The sequence below is a fragment of the Ahaetulla prasina genome, chromosome 1, assembly GCF_028640845.1.
Source record: "Ahaetulla prasina isolate Xishuangbanna chromosome 1, ASM2864084v1, whole genome shotgun sequence".
In the NCBI taxonomy this organism is placed as follows: Eukaryota; Metazoa; Chordata; class Lepidosauria; order Squamata; family Colubridae; genus Ahaetulla; species Ahaetulla prasina.
The window spans coordinates 60,889,943-60,909,890 of record NC_080539.1 but is presented as its reverse complement, the minus strand read 5'-3'; the positions used below and the strand labels follow the sequence as shown (position 1 = coordinate 60,909,890).

Here is a 19,948-nt window from a genome sequence, read left to right as displayed (position 1 = left end):
TTCTTATAAAGATATTATGTTGTGTGTGGGTCCATGTATCTGTGTGTGTATGCATGAGAAAAAAACAGACCTCTTCTGGGCATAAACAATGTTGGTAGGCAAATACTAGGATATTTTAAACTATTAAAGTCTTTCCTGAGAAACCCTCCACTCCTATTTACAAATAATTGGCACATGGATCTAGAAAATACATTTCCACAGTCTTATGGTAGAGAAGCTGAGCAAACTAAAGGATAGAATTAGTTGCTAAAAATCTTTTCCCAATAGTTCTGTCAAAGTTGTTTTGAATGAATGGCACTAAATTCAACATTCAAATCTTGCCATATTAAATCATCCCTCAGAGTTCAGATTCCCTGCAGTTGCCAACAATGATAAATAATAGCTGGCTTTTAAAATGAAGTCTAGATACCAATGGCTAGCCATGGGCAGTGCCTATTTCAGAAACACTTGTAGCACTCAATATATCAAATTATTTAAAAAGACTCTGACTCAAGTCAGTGTTGTGCTTTAGATTTGCATAACATACTAGGTCATAATGTTGAGCAATTGTGGCTTGTAAATCATGATTTATGCCTAAGAATGTTATAGAAACCCAGCCAACTGTAGCACAACAGTTTTACTATTGCTTTGAGAAGTTAGGCTTACATATTTCTTTAAGATATAATATGCTTTATATGATCTAGCAGGATATGCAAACTTAAGTATATATACTGTATATATAAACTTGCTTCTTCAAAGTCATAGTTCATGCCATAAGTTGTATGTGTATGCATATTTTGGCCTTAGTTTTTGGTACCAGGGTTGGTTTCATGGAAGACAATTTTTCCATGGATGGAGGAGGAGATGGTTTTGGTTTTGCTCACTCACCCGCTGCTCACTTTCAGTTATGCAGCCCGATTCCAACAGTCCATGGATCAGACTGACAATAAAGCGACCATCTGATTCACTGACTGGATGCTGTGGGCTGATTGTAATGGCAGATAGAATAGCAGCCCTGGATTAACCATTGAGCAAAATAAATTCATCAGAAGCACTGAGGGAAGAGGGGCACCCCAGGTTTCCCCCCCAGGCTATCATGCCCATAACTCTTTCACTGTCACACTCAAATTCTCTGTAATTGTCGTAATGCCATTGATGTTAATCTGCGTTTTTTAAAAATTTCTTTGGCAAGGTGAATTACTAAAATGTACAAATTTTGTTTGACAGTGTTAACAGGTATCGTACTTGTTTCCATCTCACGGTGTGAGTTTCACTTTCGTTGAGGGGGAGCATTATTGGGGTATGCTTAGGGCAGGGGTGAAATGTAAAATTTGTTACTACTGGTTCTGTGGGCGTGGCTTGGTGGGGGGGGGTAATGTGACTGGGTGGGCATAGCCAACTTTTTTATTATTATTATTTTTAAAAGCATTTTTTTCTACAACCTCTTTGGTCGAAGAGCTTGTAGAAAAAATGCTTTTAAAGGGTTCTGACGATCCCAGCTGAGCCATACAATCATCAAAGGCTTTTTTTGTTACTTTTAAAAGCATTTTTTCGGCTGAAGAAAAAGTGCTTTTAAAAGTTAAAAAAAAATCCTGATGATCGTGCGGCTCAGCTGGGCATGGGCAAGAGGGGGGGCAGGGATTTTTGCTACCGGTACTCTGAACCACCCACTGCCATCGCTACCAGATCTGGCGATCTGGTCCAAACCCGGAGCATTTCATCCCTGGCTTAAGGTATCAGTTGGCTTTAATCTGGCCCTTCAGAATAGGCACAGGCATCCAGTAGAGCCATGCTGGTATCATGTCCATCATCAGGCAAATAATGCGAATTATGTAATTTGTGTCAGCTGCATCACAATGCAAATGTCACACACAAGTTATTCAAGTAATTTGCAGGATGACATCATAAGGTACTTGGTAGCACATCCACACCCATGAGATCAAGAACTTCACTTACCATCATAATATTTGGCAAAAATTGCTATGACTTCTCAATACCCAGCTTCAAAATTTTCATAAGATAAATATGGAAGATCAAATTACTTAGAAATTTTCCTGGGCCTAATTATCTTTTGGTCTAATCCATATTCTGCAATGACAGATAAAACAGTGAATGCAAAACAAATTTCCAGCAGTTTTTGTTTAATTAAAATATAATTTGTTTGTTGGTTGGATGGATGGATGGATGGATGGATGACATTTAGAAGAAGACTGCAATCCCTCCTCCTGTCACAGTAGTTACTAATGCCTTATTTTGTTGGAATAAGATACTATAATATACTGTGTGTGTATATATATATCTATGTATACTCACACACACATACAGAGGGAGGGAGGGAAGGAGAGAGAAAGAGAAAGAGGGAGGGAGAGAGAATATATAATGTATATATTGTGTCACAGGTTGGGCATGCCACAGTGTCTAATGTGGCTCTGGTTTTTTGATCCTGATATGGTGGGTATGCAATAAAGCTTTTCGATGAAACCCAGATTTCAAAAAATGGAACTGATAAAATAGCAGTTGCAGTTATAATAAAAGTGGGAGAAGGAATGGGAAGTAAAATAAAAGTTGCAAAAGTACAAATGTTATCTTTAAAGACAGAGTAACCTGACCAGAAAATATCAGTAACCACTGTTCTGTTATTAAGCCTAGCGGTATGTTCTATAGAAAATAGAACCATATTGTATTCAACCTGAAAATTGTGTGATCCATTTCAAAGAGAGCAGAGAGAGAAGGGGGAAAAATTCAACAAATTACTTGAAGGTTTTATTGAACTCAATGGAATTTAAGGCCAATGTATGCATGACAATGGTTCCTAGATTTTTTGTCAGAGTGCGCACAGCTTTACTATGTGAGACAACCCAGGAGCAATAACAGCAAATACAGGTTTGTAATAAATAGTGGCTTTATCTACAAAATAGTATATACTATACATACATGTACTATAGGCAGAAGTCAAACAATCAGTAAATTACAGCAGGGAAGAACATACGGCGAGAGAGAGACGTCCTAATAAAAAGAAGGCCTCTTATTATACAGGCTTTTAAAGGGATAACAGCCAAAAACCTTGCTGACTCATTCCCATCATTACATCAGTGCATCGTTTCATCATTGTAGCAGCTGGTCAGCTCTTAAATTATTACCCTGACATTTTTATATACAGAGGTATTTTATTTTTTGTAAAGGAAAGGGAGGAGTTGAGATTTCTCTCCATTCTTTTTCTTTCAGCTGGACTCTGGTCCGGGAAAAAATTATCACAGAAAGAAGACTAGGATTTATGCCATCAACTGTCAACAATGCCCCTCTGGACAGGCCAAACTTTGTATAGAAGAATGAATAGCACAAGTTCAACATCAGGACTTAGAAGGACAAAATAAAATTATTAAATCAGCTTCTTTGAACACTGCTGTATCACAAATGTCAAAGCAGCTAGTTTGGAAAACTTTAACAGCACAATCAAATGAGAGGGTGCTAAGCTAAGGTTAAACATTTGCAGGCTATTTCAAAAGCCTCAACAAACAATGGGTTTTTACCTTTTACAATTATTAATCAATGCAGCACCTACACTTGGTCTCACCTGTAACTTGCATCTACATAACCATCCTGTCTTCCCTCTCCTTTCCCTTCCCTAACTCATCCCAGTTTAAATCCTACAAAACTAGTAATTCTACTACTGTGACTGAAGAAGAGAACTGTAGCGCATGAAGCTTATGCTTCACAATACAATAAATATGCTACCAGACTCCTCTTGATTCAGTACTTTCCAGTCCATATATAGTCTGTGTATTTTAGATCATCTTTCAACTTCTACTGAAATTAGCCTATATTTATTTGCATATTTATTTATTTAGCATGAGGAATGTTAAAGTCCCAAGCAGGAACTGTTTTAAATGAAACTAAGAAATCTATTGTATTTGGAACATCCCTCGGTCACAACTAACAAGCTGCACTCAATGATCCAAGGATGGCACACTGGAAAATAGATTACTGACTTCTTCATAGTAGCAAAGAGATGCTGATGTAGTCACTGGGTTTTCCTTTGCAAGTTCTGATCCTCAGAGGACCTAATGCACTGATATGGCAGAAATCCACAAGCATTGGTAATAGAGTTGGCCAAATTGCCCGCCATTCCTAAAAAGATTAAAATCAAGTGTAGCAGAATTGAACTTAATTTCAAATACAAAAGATAATAGCAGCAAAGGACAAACTAAAATCCTGTTTAAACCTCTTAATGATTTATGACCCCACTTTCATTCTGGGATAATATCCAAAACTAATACCAATTATAAATGATGACGAAATAAAAACAGGTAGCTTAAAAGCTCTCTCTTCTTTTTCCTCCTTTTTTTCTTTTTGCCCAGAAGGCTGTTGAGAACTGAGGAGATGAAATGCCGAGATAAAATGCTGCAAATCTCATCTGGGTTAGAGAACAAGTGTTTTGTAGAAATTCCATTTATTTTAATTAAACGTAAGGTCTGGCACCTTGGGGACATGTAGTAGAATAGCAGCATGGTTTAAATAGGTCGATCTGCCAGATGTATAGTAGCAATAGCACTTAGACTTATATACCACTTCACAGTGCTTTATAGTCCTCTCTGAGCAGCTTACAGAGTCAGCATATTGCCCCCAACGATCTAGGTCCTCAGTTTACCAACCACAGAAGGATGGAGGGCTAAGTCAACCTTGAGCCAGTCAGTACTTTCCAGTCCATATAATCTGTGTATTTTAGATTGTCTTTCAACTTCTACTGAAATTAGCCTATATTTATTTGCATATTTATTTATTTAGCATGAGGAATGTTAAAGGAATGATCAAACTCCTGGCAGTTAGCAGAGTTAGCCTGCAATACTGCATTTGAACCAATGCACCATCACGGCTCACAATGTCTCATAATTAAGTTGAAATAATTTTTATTTATTTACCATCTTCATTGATCAGGATCAATGCCACCTTTTAACCTCCTTTTTCTATGAGATATTCACCTTTCAAACTTTTTCGCTTGCGAGATTCCCCCGCCTCGCAAGAATGGCCCTCCACGTTATCGAGGGCCTACCTTAATGAAGGGTCTTGGGACCCAGAGAGGTGGCATGTGGCCAAGAAGAACCTTTGGGGATTTTTAAATAGATTTTTAAATAAGGGTTTTTTAAGGGGGGGGAGGGATATGACGGGTGGGGGAGAAAACCCGTCGAGGAGGGAGCCAGTCCCCGGGCTTGTTCGCAGCATTACGGCATCTGGTCTGAAGGCAGAGGGGGAGGGGTTCGTTTCAGGATTAGAGGGTTGTTCAATCTGTACGGTAATTGGGAGAGGCAGATATGGCGGAGGAGGGGGCGTATCGAGTGTTGGGAGCACGTGCTTGCTGTTTGAAAGTGATCACGTGCTCCGGCCCCTCAGTCCCTACCCGTTCCTTGGGCGGCCATGATCCTCAGAGCCTGGGTTTTCGATTGATGTTATGTAATGCTCGGTCCGTGGTTAATAAAGCTCCCCTGATTTGTGATCTTATTCAGGGGGAGTCCGCGGACCTTATGGGCATTACGGAGACCTGGTTGGGCCCAGAGGGGGGGGGTCCCCCTTGTCGAGTTGTGCCCTCCGGGTTTCCGAGCATTTCATCAACCGAGGGCCCAAGGTAGGGGTGGGGGGGGTTGTTATTAGGGAAGATCTAGAGCCTAGGGAGGCCACTGTTCCTCAGATTGCCGGTTGTGAATCCCTCTTTGTGAGGTGGGGTCATAGGAATCAGTTGGGCTTGTTGATCACGTACCTGGCTCCTTGCTGCGTGACTACAGCCCTACCCGAGTTGCTGGAGGTACTTGCCGGGGTGGCAGTTGAGACCCCCAGACTTATAGTCATGGGGGATTTCAACTTGCCATCGACCAGCTTGTCATTGACTGCAGCTCAGGAGTTCAAACTTCCATGATGGCCTTGGACCTGATTCAAGTAAATGATGGCCCTACGCACATGGGGGGAGGCACGCTGGACCTACTTTATATCTTTGGACAGTGGTTAAATGATCTGGAATTAGATGATTTAGTAACAGAACTGGTGTCATGGTCAGATCATTTCCTCCTTCGCTGGACTTTCAAACCGCCACCCACCACCGCAGGGAGACGGAGCCAATACGTTGGTTCCGTCCCAGGCGCCTGATGGACCCCGAGAGGTTCCTGACGGAGCTTGGGCCATTTCCTGAGGATCTGGCTCACGGCACGGCTGAAGAACTAGTTGCGGCCTGGGAACAGGCCGCGGCTGGGGCTTTGGACCGTGTCGTGCCTTTGCGGCCTCTGACCCGGCGCAGATCTCGTCCGGCCCCTTGGTTCTCCGAGGGGCTGAGGGAGATGAAATGCTGGAGAAGATGCCTAGAGAGTACTTGGAGGTCCAGTCGTTCCGAAGCTGATCGGACACTAGTTAGGTCCTATTCTAGGACCTACCTAGTGGCAATGAGGGAGGCGAGGCGTTCCTACGCTTCCACCCTCATTGCGTCGGCAGATAACCGCCCGGCCGCCCTGTTTCGGGTGACCCGCTCTCTCCTTCATCAGGAGGTGCGGGATGACCCTTTGCAGGGACGTGCCGAGGAGTTTAGTGGTTATCTATATGATAAAATCGCTCAGATCCGGGATGGTCTGGACCGAAATTGGGATGATCCAAGCGAGAGGGAGGAGGCACATCTTGTTGAGTCTGTTTGGGATGAGTTTGATCTTGTGACTCCCGAGGACGTGGACAGGTTGTTGGGGAGGCTCCACGCCATGTTTACTGGACCCGTGTCCTTCCTGGCTGGTGCTGGCCACTCAGGAGGTGACACGAGGCTGGCTCCAGGGGATTATCAACACTTCTTTGTTAAAAGGGGTTTTCCCTGCCGCCTTGAAAGAGGCGGTGGTGAGACCCTTCCTCAAGAAGCCCTCCCTGGACCCAGCTATTTTGGGTAATTATCGTCCGGTCTCCAACCTTCGCTTCGTTGCGAAGGTTGTAGAGAGTGCTGTGGCGCAGCAGCTACCCCAATACCTGGATGAAGATATCTATCTAGACCCGTTCCAGTCCGGCTTCCGACCCGGATACAGTACGGAGACAGCTTTGGTCGCGTTGGTGGATGATCTCTGGAGGGCCAGGGACAGGGGTTACTCCTCTGCCCTGGTCCTATTAGACCTCTCAGCGGCTTTTGATACCATCGACCATGGTATCTTGCTGCGCCGGCTGGGGGGATTGGGAGTGGGAGGCACCGTTTATCGGTGGTTCTCCTCCTATCTCTCCGACCGGTCGCAGACGGTGTTGACAGGGGGGCAGAGGTCGGCCGCGAGGTGCCTCACTTGTGGGGTGCCACAGGGGTCGATTCTCTCGCCCCTTCTGTTCAACATCTATATGAAGCCGCTGGGTGAGATCATCAGTGGCTTTGGGGTGAGATACCAGCTGTACGCTGATGATACTCAGCTGTACTTTTCCACCCCAGGCCAACCCAACGAAGTTGTTGAAGTGCTGTCCCGGTGTTTGGAAGCCGTACGGGTCTGGATGGGGAGGAACAGGCTCAAGCTTAATCCCTCCAAGACGGAGTGGCTGTGGATGCCGGCACCCCGATTCAGTCAGCTGCAGCCGCAGCTGACTGTTGGAGGCGAGTTATTGGCCCCAAAGGATAGGGTGCGCAACTTGGGTGTTCTCCTGGATGAACGGCTGTCGTTTGAAGATCATTTGACAGCCGTCTCCAGGAGGGCCTTTCACCAGGTTCGCCTGGTTCGTCAGTTGCGCCCCTTCCTTGATCGGGATGCCTTGTGCACAGTCACTCATGCGCTCGTTACCTCCCGCTTGGATTATTGTAATGCTCTCTACATGGGGCTCCCCTTGAGGTGCACCCGGAGGCTTCAGTTAGTCCAGAATGCAGCTGCGCGGGTGATAGAGGGAGCTTCACGTAGCTCCCACGTAACACCACTCCTGTGCAGACTGCACTGGCTACTTGTGGTCTTTCGGCTGCACTTTAAGGTTTTGGTTACTACCTTTAAAGCGCTCCATGGCTTAGGGCCTGGGTACTTACGGGACCGCCTGCTGTTACCTCATGCCTCCCACCAACCCGTACGCTCACACAGAGAGGGACTTCTCAGGGTGCCGTCCGCCAAGCAATGTCGGCTGGCGGCCCCCAGGGGAAGATCCTTCTCTGTGGGGGCTCCTACCCTCTGGAACGAGCTTCCCCCGGGCTTACTCTAAATACCTGACCTTCGGACCTTCCGCCGCGAATTGAAAACACATTTATTTATACGTGCGGGGCTGGCTTAAATTTTATTGGTTTTAAAGTTTTATTATTAATTTTTAATGGGTTTTAGTTTTTATGTTCCAAAGTTTTAGGCCAATTATGTAATAAGTTTTTTAATTCATATTTTAAATTGTATATTACATTGTTTGTTTTACCTTGGCTGTACACCGCCCTGAGTCCTTCGGGAGAAGGGCGGTATAAAAATTGAATAAATAATAAATAATAATAGTAATAGTAGTAATAATAATAATAATAATAATAATAATAATAATAATAATAATAATAATAATAATAATAATAATAATAATAATAATACATTCCGTAAATGCTACAGTGGCACATACAAAGATGTCTGGAAACAAACGAACACACACACACACACACACACACACACACACAAATACACCCCTATATTGCACTATTGTGAAACACCCATAAAGGCTAACTACATGTTGGAACAGTGATGCAACATGTTAAAAAATGATGCTTCAAGATCATCTACCAGGTAATTTGGAAGGGTATCAGAAAAGTCAAGATTGTGGTTATGACTGCATCATTGAAGCATTTAATATATGCAGAGCATGTGAAGTATCTAAAAAGGGGTAGGGTTTTGGACATGGGGCTGTGGCTGCCTTGACTTCTTTGACCCCTTCCCTTTTTTGGATGCCCTGGCAGTATATAAGGAGAAAACTATGGTTGTTTATTTCCTGGAAATAAGTACAAATTCACCACTGATTTTGAAAACTGATAAAATTTTGGTCATCATCATCATTAGCTGCTGCACCTTGAATCAATCCACGGCAGGATGAAGGCCTGTTCACTGAAGACTATGGACTGTAATCTACCACACTGGTCTGCTACAGATCGGAAGATAGATGTTTCACAAACTTCCCAGTCTGGCCAAAGTTATCTGTTTCGGTGCAAACTGAGGACTAGAATCAGGTACTCCCTGCTCCAGTATATCACTATGGTCAGCCTTCTCTTTCTCTCCTCCATCTCTCTTTGTGTATGATTGAGAAAGGGGAGAAGGTTAACTTGCAAAAATGTTATTTATTTCTAAGTTAAACTGTGACATTATAGCCTTAGATTGCTTCCAGAAAAATACTTTTCTTCTAAATATGTTTATTAATATATAATAATAAATATGCTTATTATTCTGAATTACTTTTCCATCTTTTTCCTGTGAAGGAAAAATGCTAATTCAGAAAGAAATGAATATTTTGTGTTTCGTTAAGTTTATAATGCTGTACTGTACTGTATTCCTAATGTAGGTTTACTAAATTTGGGCTGCAGAAATATAAGCTACCATAAAATGGCACCAGAGAGATACAAACAAATGCAACCCTTTACTGCCCTCTATTAGGTATCTGAATTTTTTACAGCTTGGCTATATTAAGTATTTTCCCCAGGAATTCCTGTTCTTATGAGATGGTCTACAACCATGCTTAAGGATTATTTCTGTGTGCATGTAGTAGGAACAGAATATCTCCATTAATGCATGGACACAGTTATAGTGCCATGCACAGGAAAGGAAAAAAATATGGGAGAAGAAAATTTTGAATCTAAGATAGATTTGTAGTGTAAGAGAAGAAAAGAAAAAGAGATGTCTCAATACAGGTAGTCTTCCACTTACAACAGTTCACTTAGCGACCGTTCAAAGTTACAACGGCACTGAAAAAAGTTATGATCATTTTTCATACTTATGACTCTTGCAGCATCCCCATGGTCACATGATTTACATTCGACTGCTTGACAACTGACTCACATTTAGGACAGTGTTAATGTTCCGGGGTCATGTGATCACCTTTTCTGACCTTCTGACAAGAAAAGCCAATGAGGAAAATTTAACAACTGTGCTACTAATTTAACAAGTGCAGTGATTCATTTAACAAATGTAGCAAGAAAAATCATAAAATGGGACAAAACTTACTTCACAAATTTCTGCCTAGCAACATATATTTTGGACTCAATTATGGACGTAAATTGAGGACTAACTATATACATTCCTTAAGAAAAGTAGATGAAAAGAATGCATGTTAAATGCCAGGGTGTTTCTTCCAAGTAAACAAGCATTTGATTTCAATTCTTGTTCTTGTTAGAGAGCTATAGGATTACCAATCTGTTTAATTGGGTAAATTCAGAAATAGAGTATATTTTACTGCACTGTTTTGCTTTCAAATTATTTGCTAAATAGGACATATTCCTTTACTAACACAATAGCAGATTTCTCCTACTTAGCGATCTCTATCTTATTTAATTGTTAGCCTAAACAATTCCTAGTTATAGTGATTGGGAGTTATGGGTTTTGAAGTCCAATACATCAAGAGGTCAACAGATTGGAGAATGCTACTATAAATCCTTGAAAAATTCTAATGAATTTGATCAGCTAAAAAAATAGAGATGGTGCTTGGATAAGCAAGGACCTGCCTCTTAGTTTTTTGCATCCTGAGTTTCTTGTAACAATCCAAAGAAAGGTTAGCAGCTTTTATCTGCTTATTCCAGATAATTGTTATTTTCTGTATAATCTTTAGCTCTTGCTCTTTTGAAGATATAATCTTGTCTAATTGGATCCCATTTAATCATCCCACATTCCCTTCAAAATGCTACAGGCAAATACTAAAACAGGTGAAGTCTTGAAACTATGAGTTCAGTTTCAGAAGTGATTCCAACAGGAGGTTAATGAGGTGAATTTGGCAGGAAACATTCCCCATTAGATAAAAGGTGCTGGTTTGAATGAAGTGGGGAAAATAAAGGAGAAGACTTTCCCTTAAACTTACTGGTTGATTTTTTTTTCCCGATAAGAGCAGGCTGGTATAAGATAAAAGAACTGAACTTTATTGCTGCATGCTTCTGTGCATGTATTTTAGCCACTACACAGGTAGGGCACACTAAGTATGTGTCCAAACATAACACTATTTTCTGTTTCTTTGTTTTGCCAACTGTCATTTCTTATTTTTTTGCTGTTGAAAAGACTCCTGGATCTAATAATAGTAATGAGAAGTCTGAGTTTTTCCTTGAATTGGTCTGATTTGGCATCAACTAACCAGGCCAGGGTTTGATCAAGTTAAGATAACTACAGTGCATTCTTGATAAAATTATTCGTGGAGCTCATCCAGAAACTTACTGATACAAAAGCTGGCAACTAGGCATAAAGCACCAAAGCCACACTGCTGTACTGGTTTTATTATTTAAAAAGATTAACTGGCTTAGAACTCAAATGTGGAAAAACTGGCACCATGCTGTTATCATTAGCAGGGAATGTTTCATGTGATACAGGTGTCATTAGGGCTGGTGACCTTGTCTACTATGTCTCTGTCTTGTGTAAAAGGAGAAATAGCAATAGCACTTAGTCTTTATACACCACTTCACAGTGCTAAACAGATCTCTCTAAGCGGTTTACAGAGTCAGCCTATTGACCCCAACAATCTGTGTCTTCATTTTACTCACCTTGGAAGGATTGAAGGCTGAGTCAACCTTGAGCCAGTGAGGATCGAACCTGACAGTCAGCAGAATTAGCCTGCAATACTGCATTCTAACCACTGCGCCGCCACAAAATGTGAAAGCCTTGACTGAAACATTGTAGAGTTCAGTATTTATATTGTCACTTCTGTTAATGACCATTGCATATGGAAGACTATCACTTGGAATCTAAAAAGAACAAAATAAAGACTTAGTTTGCTCCTGAATCTATTCCTCTAGTAATTTCATTAAATGTTAAAAGTTTTCCACACTGTAGCGTACTCTGGTGACATCAAGACTTCTTGGTGTATACATTCCATCATGTTCAGCAGGGGACAACAGGAATTGTAACAGTTAAACATGAGTGACAAAGCCTTTTAACGGTTTTTTATTATTTATTTATTTATGTATTTGTATACTGCCCTTCTCCCGAAGGACTCAGGGCGGTTCACAGCCAGTAAAAGACAAAATACATATAATACAAATTAAAAACTATATAAAAAACTGATTTGATTAATGGCCTAAATTTTTTTAAAAATACAATTAAAACCCCGTTTAAAACCCCTAATTCAAAACCCTGGTTTAAAACTATGTTCAAGCTAGTCCTGCATGTCGAAACAACAGCATCTTCAGCTCGCGGCGAAAGGTCCGGAGGTCGGGGAGTTGACGAAGCCCCGAAGGCAGCTTGTTCCAGAGGGCGGGAGCTCGCACAGAGAAGGCCCTGCCCCTGGAGGTCGCAAGCCGACATTGTTTAGCTGATGGTATCTGGAGGAGGCCCTCTCTGTGAGAGCGCACTGGTCGGTGTGAGGCTACTGGTGGCAGTAGGCGGTCCCGTAAATACCTCGGTCCTAAGCCATGGAGCGTTTTGAAGGTGATAACAAGCACCTTGAATTGGACCCGGAAGATCACTGGGAGCCAGTGCAGACTGCGCAGGAGCGGTGTCACACGGGAGCCACGAAGTGCTCCCTCTATCACCCGCGCAGCCGCATTCTGGACCAGTTGAAGCCTCCAGGTACCCTTCAAGGGGAGCCCCATGTAGAGAGCGTTGCAGTAGTCCAGGCGGGATGTAACAAGGGCATGAGTGACTGTGTATAAGGAAGCCCGATCCAGAAAGAGGCGCAACTGGCATATCAGGCGAACCTGATAAAAAGCTCCCCTGGCGACGGCCGTCATATGTTCTTCTAAAGATAGCCGTACATCCAGGAGGACGCCCAGATTGCGAGCCCTTTCCGTGGGGGCCAACAACTCACCCCCAACGGTCAGCGACTGTACCGGGCCACCGGCATCCACAGCCACTCGGTCTTGGTGGGATTGAGTCTGAGTCTGTTTCTCCCCATCCAGACTCATACGGCCTCCAGGCACTGGGACATCACTTCAACAGCCTCGTTGGGGTGGTTAGGGGTGGAGATATACAGCTGAGTATCGTCAGCGTATAGATGACAACTCATCACAAAACCACGGATGATCTCACCCAGCGGCTTCATGTAGATGTTGAACAGAAGAGGCGAGAGAACCGACCCTTGCGGCACCCCACATAAGAGGTGCCTCGGGGCCGATCTCTGCCCTCCTGTCAACACCGTCTGCGACCGGGCGGAGAGATAGGAGGAAAACCACCGATGAACAGTGCCTCCCACTCCAAGTCCCCCAAGCTGGCACAGCAGGATACCATGGTCGATGGTATCGAAAGCCGCTGAGAGATCTAATAGGACCAGAACAGAGGAACAACCTCTGTCCCGAGCCCTCCAGAGATCATCAACCAACGCGACCAAGGCTGTTTCCGTGCTGTAACCAGGCCGGAAACCAGACTGGAACGGATCTAGATAGACAGTTTCATCCAGGTACTGGGGCAGCTGTCGTGCAACCACACTCTCAACAACCTTCGCCACAAAACGAAGGTTGGAGACAGGACGGTAATTTGCTAAAATAGCTGGATCCAGGGAAGGCTTCTTGAGGAGGGGCCGCACCACCGCCTCTTTCAAGGCGGTAGGGAAGACACCCTCCATCAAAGAAGCATTCACAATTCCCTGGAGCCAGCCTCGTGTCACCTCCCAGGTGGCCAGTACCAGCCAGGAGGGACACGGGTCCAGTAAACATGTGGTCGCATTCAGTCCCCCCAGTATCCTGTCCACGTCCTCAGGAGCCACAGAATCAAACTCATCCCAGATAGTAACCCCAAGACCTGCCTCTCCCACCCCACCCAGATCTACCCAATCTGTGTCCAACCCTTCCCGAATCTGAGTGATTTTATCAAACAGATACTGCCCAAAGTCCTCAGCTCGACCCTGTAAGGGATCCTCCACCGCTCCCTGGTGAAGGAGCGAGTGGGTCACCCTAAACAGGGTGGCTGGGCGGTTATCTGCTGATGCAATGAGAGTGGAAAAATATTCCCGTTTTGCCACCCTCATTGCCACTAGATAAGTCCGGATGTGAAACCTAACTAGTGTCCGGTCAGATTTGGAGTGGCTGGCCCTCCAGATACTCTCTAGGCGTCTTCTCTGGCGCTTCATCTCCCTCAGCCCTTCGGAATACCAAGGGGCTAATCGAGATAGGCACCGAGTCAGAGGCCGCAAAGGCACAACTCGATCTAGAGCACCAACCGCCGCCCGATCCCAGGCGGTGACTAGATCCCCAGCCGAGTCGTGGGCTAAATCCTCAGGGAATGACCCAAGCTCCATCTGGAACCTTTCAGGGTCCATCAGGCGCCTGGGACGGAACAAACATCGGTTCTGTCTCCCTGCGGCCGGGGTCGGCGGTTCGAAAGTCCAGCTGAAGGAGCGAATGATCTGACCATGACAGGGGTCTGGTAACTAACTCCCCTAACTCCAGATCATTCAGCCACTGTCCAGAGACAAAAATCAAGTCCAGAGTGTTTCCCCCGATGTGAGTGGGACCGTTCACTAACTGGGTCAGGTCCAAGGCCATCATGGAAGCCATGAATTCCCGAGCTGACATGGATGCTACCCCCGCTGACGGCAGATTGAAATCCCCCATGACCATAAGCCTGGGGGTCTCCACCACCGTCCCGGCGATCACATCCAGTAGTTCAGGCAGGGTTTCTGTCATGCAGCAAGGAGCCAGGTACGTGATCAGTAAACCCACCTGCATATCCCGGCCCCACTTCACAAGGAGGGACTCACATCCGGCTATCTGTGGCACAGTGGTCTCCCTCAGTTCTAGACTCTCGTTGATAATAACCGCCACCCCCTCACCCCTACCCTGGGCCCTCGCCTGATGGAATGCACGGAAACCCGGTGGGCACATCTCTACCAGGGGAACCCCCCCTTCCGTGCCCAACCAGGTCTCCGAAATGCCTATCAGGTCCGTGTGTTTTAGTGTGTAGGAATAATTACAGATAGAAGCTTGTGAGGGAAATCAAAGCTGTAATTTTCAACGATTTTTATGTACTTAGAAAAGAACATCTCCCCTTAAAGAATTGCTTTTAGTGGAAAAAAAAAGATAAATTTCTGCAAACTATATGGAACTTTCCAGTAGCTGTGAGAAAAATGTGTACTCCTAGAAGTGAGACAGCCTTGTTTCCAAGGAAAATGCTTACATATAAGGTGTGAAATCATATTTTGGATAAGTAGTCTCAAATGAACAGTGTCCAGAAGATATTTGGCTGATGTTAGAAGAAGCATTAATTCCATTGATCTCTTTACAAATGATTGCACTGTAAATAAAATGCCATTTTAAAAATTATGGTTTGTTTTAAATCAAAGTTGCAATCACACACGCATTTCCCTGGGAATAAATTTTAATAAACTCATTATGGCTCATGCTGAGTGGAGATGTTTGGGACTTTATTGTAAAATATTGTAAGGACTTCCCCACCCTTTTAAAAGCCATTCATTTTATAAAGAAAAATAATAACAAAAATGTGGATTGGTAAACATATATGAAATTGTGGTTAGAACACAAATGATAAAAATATTACTTTGGTTGTCATAGAAATGGCTCACTACTGTTTATATAAAGGAAAAGAATAAACAGCCTGAGACACAGTTGAAAATGCCTGTCACAGAATCATGTCAGAATAAGGTTTCTAAAAGGCATCAATGACGTTAGTTACCAAGGGTGGAAAATCTGAGAACACAAATGGTATAAAAAGTGTTGTACAATGACTGGGATGATAATTCAGCAGTATCACTGAGTCACCTAACACTGTAGAAATTCACTGTAAGATTCTTTTGCAATGATCTAAATAAGATGAAATTATATTTAGATCTGGCTCAGTCTAGAAATCTATAAGCTTATAAGGCATTATTTGTTTAATTTATGAATGTCTTCTCCAAAGAACTCATAAAGGCATGCATAGCCCATCCTTGTCCTGCAAGTTGCAATTCTGGCTGAGTGGCACTGGAGGGTATACATACATGCATAGAATACATATGTTGTATACATACATGCATAGAGTCATGCATAGAATCAAAATCACATGAACTATAACTTGTAAATTCTTAGCAAGACCACACCTGCAATACTAATCCAGTTTTGGTCATCACATTACAAAAAAGATGTTGAGACTTTGGAAAAAGTGCAAAGAAGAGCAACCCTGTGACTCCCGAGGACATGGACAGGTTGCTGGGAAGGTTGAATGCCACCACATGTTTATTGGACCCTTGCCCCTCCTGGTTGGTTCTGGCCATGCAGGAGGTGACACGAGGCTGGCTCCGGGGGATTACAAATGCTTCTTTGTGGGAGGGGGTCTTTCCCGCTGCCCTGAAAGAGGCGGTGGTGAGACCTCTCCACAAGAAGCCTTCCCTGGACCCAGCTGTTTTAGGAAATTACCGTCCAGTCTCCAACCTTCGTTTCACGGCGAAGGTTGTAGAGAGTGCGGTGGCATGTCAACTACCCCAGTTCCTGGATGAAACCGTCTATCTAGACCTGTTCCAGTCCGGCTTCCGGCCCGGATACAGTACGGAGACAGCTTTGGTCGCGTTGGTGGATGATCTCTGGAGGGCCAGGGATAAGGGTTATTCCTCTGCCCTGGTCCTATTAGACCTCTCAGCGGCTTTTGATACCATCGACCATGGTATCCTGCTGCACCGGTTGGAGGGGTTGGGAGTGGGAGGCACCATTTATCGGTGGTTCTCCTCCTACCTCTCTGACCGGACGCAGATGGTGTTGACGGGGGGGCAGAGATCGACCCCGGGGCGCCTCATGTGTGGGGTGCCGCAGCGGCAATATTCTCGTCTCTCCTGTTCAACATCTATATGAAGCCGCTGGGCGAGATCATCAGTGGTTTTGGGGTGAGATACCAACTGTACGCTGATGATACGCAGCTGTACTTTTCCACCCCAGGCCACCCCAACGAAGCTATCGAAGTGCTGTCCCGGTGTCTGGAAGCCGTACGGGTCTGGATGGGGAGGAACAGGCTCAAGCTCAATCCCTCCAAGACGGAGTGGCTGTGGATGCCGGCACCCCGGTACAGTCAGCTGCAGCCGCGGCTGACTGTTGGGGGCGAGTCATTGGCCCCGATGGAAAGGATGCACAACTTGGGCGTTCTCCTGGATGGGCAGTTGTCATTTGAAGATCACCTGATGACCGTCTCCAGGAGAGCTTTTTATCAGGTTTGCCTGATTCGCCAGTTGCGCCCCTTCCTGGACCGGGATGCCCTATGCACGGTCACTCATGCTCTTGTTACTTCTCGCTTGGATTACTGCAATGCTCTCTACATGGGGCTCCCCTTGAAGAGCACTCGGAGGCTCCAGTTAGTTTAGAATGCAGCTGCGTGGGTGATAGAGGGAGCGGTTCGGAGCTCCCATGTAACACCCATCCTGCGCAGACTGCACTGGCTACCTGTTGTCTTCCGGGTGCGCTTCAAGGTACTGGTTACCACCTTTAAAGCGCTCCATGGCTTAGGACCGGGATATTTACGGGACCACCTACTGTCATCTTGTATCTCCCAGTGACCTGTGCATTCTCACAGAGAGAGGCTCCTTAGGGTGCCGTCAGCGAAACAATGTCGACTGGCGGCCCCCAGGGGAAGAGCCTTCTCTGTGGGGGCTCCTACCCTGTGGAACGAGCTTCCCCCTGGACTTCGACAAATACCTGACCTTTGGACCTTTCGCCGCGAACTTAAGACTTATTTGTTTCGTCTTGCTGGACTGGCTTGAATTTTAATTTCAATTTTTAGCTGATTTCCTGGGGTGTTAATTTTTTATTAATTTTAGTGTTACTTGTATTTTAATATTAGGCCAAATTGAATAAGTTTTTTAATGTTTGTTTTTAATATTGTATGTATTGCAGTATTTTTATTCTGGCTGTAAACCGCCCTGAGTCCTTCGAGAGAAGGGCGGTATACAAATTAAAATATTATTATTATTATTATTATTATTATTATTGTTGTTGTTGTTGTTATTATTATTATTATTATTATTATTATTAACTAAGATGATTAAAGACCTGGAGACAAAAACATATGAAGAACAGTTGCAGGAATTGGGTATGGCTAGTTTAGACAAAAGAAGAAGTAGGGTGACATGATAGCAGTATTCCAGTATTTGAGGGCTGCCACAAAGAAGATGGGTCAACCTATTCTCCAAAGCATTGGAAGGCAAGACAAGAAAGAATGGATGGAAACTAACCAAGGAGAGAAGCAACCCAGAATTAAGGAGAAACTTCCTAACAATTAACCAGTGAAACAGCTTGTCTTCAGAAGTTGTAAATGCTTCATCATGGGAGGTTTTTAAGAAAAGATAGGACAGCCACCTGTTTGAAATGGTATAAGATCTGATAATTTGGAAGAAAAATTTCGGGTATAATATAGAATTGGAGCATTGAGAAAAATTATGGGGGGAAAATTATAAAATGACGATGTCGGTTGCTTACAAGAACATCTATAAAATGTTTTATAGATGGCATTTACCCCCGGCGAGATTAGCCAAGATGTTTCCTAATAGCCCACCAAATTGCTGGAAATGTAACCACCAACAAGGGACATATCACCACATGTGGTGGACGTGTCCTAAAGCCAGAGGCTATTGATTAAAAATTAAAAAGTGGTTGGAGGAAATTATTGAACTAAAAATCGACATGAAACCAGAGTTATTTCTTTTGGGTATTATAAAAGGAAAGATGAGTAAAGAAATTTAATACCTCATGCTTTAATTAATTACCACAGCCAGAATTTTATTTGCCCAATATTGGAAACAACAACATACTCCATCAAACACAATGATTATAAAAAAGGTGCTAGAATGCACAGAAATGGACAAATTAATGATGGAATTAATGGACAGAGAGGAAACAGTATACTATGAGACATGGAATAGGTGGTATAATTGGCTGGAAAAGAAGTTAAAATTAATGTATAGTGAATGTTAAAAAAAAATAATATAACGAAAAAAATATACTGTATCTAGTGTGTAGTAGATATGTATACATTATATATATTATATAAATAAGTATCTTAAGAAATAAAAGTGTACATGTACACAATAAGCCAAAGGATAAATTTAAATTAAGAAAAAATTCTTGCAGCTCTAATCTGATTGATTGAAACTGGCTTTAGCAGGAATCTATTGCTGCACTCAGCATGCCCATAGATTGACAAGGAGCTGACAATAAAAGAAATTACAATACAATAAAATAAATAAATAAATAAATAAAGCAGAAAGACCAAAGCTGGCAGGTGTAATTGACAGATGGAACAAAGGGACAGATCTCATTTTCCTTTGCCAAATACATATAGAACATGTATTATATAAATACTCAGTGAAATTAATGAAGCACACTGTAACATGAAAACGTAGATAGTAAATTTGCTATTACCTGAGACATTTTGTTATTTATCTATTTGCCTTTTATCAGTGATTGCACGATAACTTGGGAAAAAATACAACAAATCAAAAAATAAAATATTCTTACACATCAAGGAGCATTTAAAATGGCATGACGTTTTTTAAAATAAGTCTAAAGAAAATGTTAGGTGCAGATTCATAAGCCTACAAAGCATTCTACAAAGCATAGTTTTTTCTGTCATTGTTGAAAATAACAGTACATCAGGCAAAATTATTTTTCTTTGCAGCTCTTGATGGTTAATAAATGCACTGACAGTTTTCAGCTATAGCTCTGATCATCTGAGCATTACTGGTACAAGATCTGCTGTAGAAAAAGAGGATCAAGAACACCTCCTGGCTGCAGACTTTTTCTTTAATCAATTGTTTACATTCCTGCCTATGCAGGCTACTGTACAAACAACAAACCCCACATACTTTTTTGGATAGATACCTATGGCTGGGTTATGCAATATGTTCAAGCTATTTATTTTAAGTTACACATTTTATA

At 43.1% G+C, this 19,948-nt stretch overlaps 1 long non-coding RNA gene across 1 annotated transcript; it reads right to left on the bottom strand.

Annotated features, from left to right (window-relative positions):
- Window positions 1-2,750: 2,750 nt before the first annotated feature.
- Window positions 2,751-15,370, bottom strand: LOC131189324 (uncharacterized). Its single transcript, XR_009152978.1, has 3 exons — window positions 15,213-15,370; window positions 11,648-11,848; window positions 2,751-4,107 (listed from the first exon to the last, which is right to left on the bottom strand). It is a non-coding gene; the product is annotated as an uncharacterized LOC131189324 (long non-coding RNA).
- Window positions 15,371-19,948: the final 4,578 nt, after the last annotated feature.